The sequence below is a fragment of the Lissotriton vulgaris genome, chromosome 2_1, assembly GCF_964263255.1.
Source record: "Lissotriton vulgaris chromosome 2_1, aLisVul1.2, whole genome shotgun sequence".
NCBI lineage: Eukaryota > Metazoa > Chordata > Amphibia > Caudata > Salamandridae > Lissotriton > Lissotriton vulgaris.
Window position 1 is genome coordinate 1683189665 of NC_141687.1, and position 6930 is coordinate 1683196594.

General features: G+C 44.6%; 1 protein-coding gene across 1 annotated transcript in view; it reads right to left on the reverse strand.

The window, feature by feature from the left end:
- LOC147733090 (uncharacterized) overlaps positions 1-5936 on the reverse strand; it is a 254289-nt gene extending 248353 nt beyond the window's left edge. The window contains exon 1 of the mRNA XM_086957638.1: positions 5814-5936. The gene's annotated coding sequence lies outside the window, so the exon portion shown is untranslated. The remainder of the gene's footprint in view (positions 1-5813) is intronic.
- Positions 5937-6930: the final 994 nt, after the last annotated feature.

The window sequence follows — 6930 nt, forward strand, 5'->3', positions numbered from 1 at the left end:
CTAAAAGCACCCTTACCACCCTTCACCTCTGACCACCCCTAAACCCTAAAAACACCCTTTCCACCCAATACCCTCACCTGCCCCTACTCTAAAACACATTTGACACCCAAAATACCTACCCACCCCAAACCCTAAAAAAACATTTCCACCCTATAACCGTACCCACTCCTATGCCCTTAAAGCACCCTTATCACCCAATACCCTTACCCCCCCAAACCCTAAGAACATTGTAACCACCCAATACCCCTTCTCTCCCCTAAACCTTAAACACACCTGGACCACTTGTTAACACTACCCACCCATAAACCCTAATAGACCCTTACAACCCAATACTTTTAACTATCCCTAAACCCTTAAAACACCTTTACCACCTATTTGCCTTACCCACCCTGAAATCTAAAAACCCTTAACATCCAATGCCCATACCCACTCCTACACCCTAAAATCACCCTTACCATTCAATACCCCTACCCACACTTGCGAATCCCCTTAACACCAAATACCCTCACCCAGCCCAAACCCTTAAAAAACCCTTACCACTCAACAAACTTACCCACCCCTAAACTCTAAAAAGCTTACCATGCAATAACTTTGCCCACTCCTAGACTTTAAAAACACCCTTACCACCCAATACCTCTACTCACCCCTAAAACCTAAAAAATAAAAACAGCATGCATTGTAAAGGCACATTCATGGTAAAGGTAATGCGTGGTAAAGGCATTGAGCATTGCGTGGTAATGGATGTGTGGTAAAGGCATTTCATTGTAATGACAACATTGTAAAGGCTGTTTCCCTCCCCCGTAGTGTTTGCCACCTTTATCTCTTGAGCTTCCCACCACTTCTCCTTGTATTCTTTGTCACTTCTATTTTCCAGAGTGCATAATTGTCCTTCAATTCTAAGTGACCTCTATCTTTTAGGAGTATCCATCTGTTCTCACTGAATGCTATGCCTCCTTGGCCATTATGTGTGGCCAAGGCTTCATCCGGGGCTATTTGTTTGTTCCTATATCTCCTGTGCCACCCAACACTTTTCTTTGCATTACTTGTATGCTTGCTATTTTGACGTGTCTTCCTCATGTGCTCCCCTTATGTCCACTTTTGCTTGGGATATTCACTCGCACCCTTGAAGTTTATATTCCTCTGTACATCTTGGTCTATTCGCCTCTTTCCTACCTCTGCTTTCTCTTAGAGTTGCCACCCCTTTATCTGATTTCCCAGACTTCTCTTTCTTTTAGGATACACCCCAGGTTCATTGTCTCTACCATGTCTTGGGGTATCCATCTCTTTCCCAGCTGACATTCACCTTTTCTGTCCCACTAGATTACCTCTCTTCTATGAATTCTCTGCTCACCTGTATCTCTCCAGCATTAACCATTACATTCTGTGTTCACCTTCTCTCCTCTACGCCATAGGAATCTTATACCCCCTGATTTGTGTCCCTGTTCTAACTTCTACCATATTGGTACACCATATCCTGATGTCTCTTTTCTCGTGTATCCGCCAATAATGGTCCAGCGTCTATCCTCACCCATATTCCCAGGGTGCCCACCTCTTTATCTTCTGGTCATCTCTCTCATCAATTCTAAATGTGTCTCTCTTTACTATACTTGCCCCCACTTCTCTCCTCTCTCCCTGGATATTCACTGCTTATCCGTGCGGAGTACATTCTCTCCTACATCTTGTGTTGCCCTCTCTTCTCATCCACCTTCTGAAGACCAACATATTTTGCATGGCTGCACTACATCATGTGGGAATCATTCCTCATGCACATGGGTTGGCTTCTCTCCTCTACCTCCTGGGTATCCTCCCCTAAATACATGGCTCCACATCCGTTCCTAATCCCCAAGACATCCTCGATGCTCAAGAATCACCTTTTTGCTTTTTTTTCTTTTGTTTTCCTCCTCCATGCACATGCACCTCCTCTTCTCTCTTCTTCCCCAAGGTATCCTCCATGCACAATCATTCACTTCTCGACTCTTTCCACTGTGGTATCCTCCTCTCCTCACATGGGTTCACTTCTCTCCTCTGTTCTTCGGATATCATTCTACAGGTATGTAAATTCAGATCCCACATCTAGCCCCAGCAATATTCTCTATGCACCTGAGTTCACTTCTTCCCTTTGTCCCATGAAATATCCTCATCTATGCACACAGGTTCACTTTTTGACTCTATCCCCTGGGGTATCCTTCTTTATGTACTTGGGTTAACTTCCCCCATCTGTCTCCCTCCTCCACACATGCGGTCTCTTGTTACCTCTATTCCAAATGGTATCCTCCACTATGTAAGTGAAGTCACTTCTATCCATTGTGATATTCTTCTTTTTGTAGATGGACTTCCTGCTCATCTGTTTCCCTTTGTTATCACCACTACACATATGGGTTCTCTTCTCACCACAGTCCTGTGTTATCATTTCTACATGAATAGGTTCTCTTCTCATCTCTCTCCTCTGTGGTTGACTTCTCCATGCTCATGGATTCACTTCCATCCTATATCCCCTGGGTGTACACTTCTACCAACATTGGTTACTTCTCTCTTCTTTTCTTCGTGGGACTGCCATCCGTGTATATACATTGACTCATCTCTATCACTGTGGTATGTTCTTTCATGCATGTGTCTACTTCTCACCTCTCTCCTCTATGTAACGATACTCTGTACACAGGGGGGTCTCTTCTATTTTCTGTCCCCTCTGGAATTCTCATACCTGAACATGGGTGTACTCCTTATCCCATTCCCTGATGTTTTCCTCCTTTACACACCTGAATCCACCTATTGCATTTAGCCCCATCAGGAGGGGATTTGAGTTGGCCAAAATGAGAATGAATTTGTTAGTGTAGACCAGGGCATGGTCACTGTTGATTGAAAGGATTGATACAAATGTTCAATGGTTGTTGTAGGGATGAGTTGTCAGGGTAGGGATATGTTGGTCAGATCTGCGGTGGATAGGTCAGTTTAATGAAAACATGTTGAAGTAAGGGAGGGTTTGTCACAGTAGGTGTTGATTTGCAGACAAGGGATGAGTTGGTCAGTTAATGCATTGATGCTCAGTGTAGAGAAAGGACAAAACAGTGAAAAGAAGAAGAATTTGGTGTGCCTAGTGGAGGGTGAACAACCTTTACAACGAAACTTTTACAACGCACTACCATTACAACGCGGTCATTACAACGCAAACCATTACAACGCATTGCGCTGGGGGGCGCTCTAGGATAGGGAATGAGTTTAATTTTCTATCCAACACCTTCCCTAGTGTCCACGGGGACTGGAGTTGGAAAAGAAAATTAAACTTTTCACTATCCAGCACCTCTAAGCGCTATGCGTTGTAAAGGTATGCGATGTAAAAACCGCGTTGTAAAGGCAGGCGTTGTAATAGCCTGCGTTGTAACGTCATACATCCTTAGTAGAGAGAAAGTGATCAGAGTTGGAACAGACTGGTCATGTAACACCATGAGCTCCAATATAGTTCATTGGGATGGTTGTTGCATGTCTTGGAGGATGTGGAGTGGATGCACTACAGATGAACATGTGATACCTTGAGTGACATTTTGATGTAATTGGACATCTGATGAAGCTTAAACCCAGCCCTGGCTATTTACTCATACCATGGGCATGGGCATATGATATGGGTTATGGAAGACATTCTATAAATAAGAATGTTTGACTGATAATTTCTATCTATGAGGTATGTACATGACAAGAACCCTGCAAAATAACAATGGCTACAATATTGAGTGTTCTAGTCACTTAGAACAAAGACCACTAACAGGTGGTCATAGAGGGTGGCCATTGATGATGTTGTCAGGAAGAGTTGTTCTATTGATGGATGGCAGGTTTGATTTCAGGCTAGGTATCCTTTGGACACTGGTACTTCCCCCCCACCCCAGCAGCTTGAGACCCACACAGGTGAGTAGCTTGCTTAAAAATTCCCTGATTGATAGATTGGTCAGAAGCAAATCGGTCCAGGTAGGAAATTCCCCAGTTAATATTTTCCAGCCAAACAATAGCTATGCCTAATTGTTAACAAAAGCAAAAAATAGCATGGTGATTAAAAGAATGCTTGAATTAGTCTCAGCAAATGGCAATTATTTGGCCACATTCCAGTCCATCGTTTTTCACCCACAAAAGCTAATCTAGATATAGACCTGTCTTACGCAAATCAATGTCAGCCCTATAGGAGCAGTCCATCTGTAAATGCTAGTCCAGTACCCTTCCAGATAGGAACACAGGCAACCCAGACCGATTTCAGCCTTCTTAGACCTCATCAGTGAGGTGTAGTTTGAGTCCTGCACCACGCTGAGCATAAGATCTAAATCTTGATGCGCCTGGCACACTTAGGGCTTCTACGAAAAGTCAGGACAATACAGGTTTTGCTTAATTACTGGCCAGCTATATCCCCAGTTCTATCCTCTTATGCATGCAGAGGTTCTCTTCCATCCTCTTTCCCCTCTAAAATCATGTTCTTTGAATATGGGTTTACATCTTGCCTCATTCTCCAAGGGTATCCTCCTCTACACACCTGAATCCACCTACTGCATTTATCCCCTATGATATTCTACTCGCCTCTGCCCTACATGATTTTTGCCTCTGTGCACACTGGTTCTCTTCCTGCCCCAAGCCCCTGTGGTCTCCTCTTCCATGAACAATAGGTGACATCTCACTTGTATCCCAGGAGATATTCTCTTATTTGCACATGGCTTCACTTCTCAACTCTAAGCCCTGAGCATGTACATTTAAGCACACTCATTGTCGTATCTGCTGTCTTCCTTTTCTACTTTTCATCTGCGTATCTTCTCTCCAGTACCACGGTGATCTCCCCTTCTCCCCTGGCTCCCCTCCTCTCACCAGGGAAGGATCCTACTATTCACCTAGGCCCTCTTCTTTTTATTCCCTGGGATGTCCACTTCTCCTAAACAGCTCGTGTTCTCTCCTCTGTCCCTGGGGTTAATCCCCACTGCAATGTCAGCCTATTCTTTAATTTTCTGGGGTCTCCAAATGTTTTTTACATTACTAGTCACTCTCCCCAGTTTTCCTCTTTCCTCTCTCTGCCCCACCTCACCTCTTTCCTGTTGCTACAAAGAGGCTTTGCGACGTATCCCCTTGGGTGCCGACTCAAGATGCCCAGCACAGGGACAGATGCCAGCTCCACTGATGAATGTTTGCTGCTGGATAACCCTGTGTGAAGGAAAATATCTGGAGACGTGTTTACTTGCAATAACTTTTTGAGATAACTATAAACAACGGCCCCATTCATTCTTCGCTCAGAAAATGCTGCAGCTTTGGTGACAAAAGCGCCGTGCGTCCCATCTTACCGATAACCAAACAGCTGCTAGAATGTTCAATTATAAATGTAATAATAGTTTAATATCGAGTTTTAAAACATTATAAACACAGCACCTTCGCAAAATCTGTAATTCTCATCGTAGCATATAACACCGGATCTTAAAATGTAATAAACCTTACAAATGTAAGTGTGTGTTTTTTTTTCCTTAAACAGGAATTTTGACAGCCGAGCTAAAATTCATCTGAAACGTACAGATTGACATAATCTTTCCTGCAATGGGCATCTTGGGTAAAAGATAGAATGTTGTGTAGTAAAACTACATTGATTGTATTTGTTTTTCTAAGGACACCGCTCTTGATGAGTTGAAAATTGAATTAATCCCGAGCCAGGCACTCGTTACAGTTTGTGTGACCTGCAGCTGACTGGGTCTTGCATTAGTTCTAGGTAAACAAAAGATGCACCATTAAATCGGTTTGTGAGCGCACGTCTAATGTGTCGTCGCTGAATCACAGCGTCACTTCCAGATGGTGGTCCTTACCTGTGGATGCGGCTGAGTGCACTGCAGGACAGGCCCTCGGTTAAAAGCGGGACACGCCAGGCAGATAGGCCTCCCACCGTCTCTGCTGTCTGCTCCTGGAGGTCTGAGCTCCCAGTCTGTACATCCTCGACTGACACCGGTCACAGGCCCAGGAGGGAGGGGCGCAGGGTGCGGCCACTGTACTGTATGTACGGGCCGAACAGGTTCATGCACCTGCAGGCGAAAAGATTAAGTCAGAAATGCAACCGAACAGCATAAGGCGTGTTTCATGCCGAAAGGTCTGGGTAACAGAGCACTCCCCAGGGATGCCAAGAGGAAAGCAAAGTATAGAGTGAGGTGACATATGGAAGGATGCCGCAAGTGAGCAGGGTCGTGTCTTTAGCGTATAGCAATGTAGTGTCAGTGTGTGAGGTGATAGTCGGTCATACGAGGTGGTCATAGGAAGAGATGGGCAGAGTCTGCGGCGGTAAATAGTGCATAAGGAGGGAGAGTGAGTGCGTAGGGCAGTGTAATCAGGGCCTCGGTTTGGATAGTCTTCACGAGATGGTCTCGCATTTGCCTCTGAAGGCTAGCTCCTGCATACGGCACAGTGTGGGATGGTAAATATATAGCGCAGGGTGATCAGTGCAGAGGGTGGTTAGTCAACACAGCATGTATTAGATAATGCATAGGGTGGATTAGTCAAGGGAAATGGTGGGGTCTTCATTTCATAGGGTGTGGTAGCCAGTAGACAAGTTGGGGAGCTATTTGGGTCAAAGGCCGGTGGTGTGAGTGGCCTCTCACTAGGAATAAGTAACCAAAGTTCGGGTAGGTTATTAGTTCACAGGATGTATTAGTCAATGCATAGGAGAGAGTATTCTGCGAATAAGGATGATTCTTGGGTTCTTAAGGTGGGATATGATTAACTAGGTTACGTTAGTCAACACAAAGGGTAAAGTAGTTTTTGAATAAAGCTGAATAGTCAATATGAAGGGTAGGCAATTAGTACACAGAATATGGTTGTGAGTTAATGCATCGAAGAAGGCAGTGAGTCAGTTCATATGATGGATGACCTAGTGCATACGGTGGGGTAGTCAATTTAAAGAGTTCGCAGGCTCGGTACTGGATACAGCTTAGC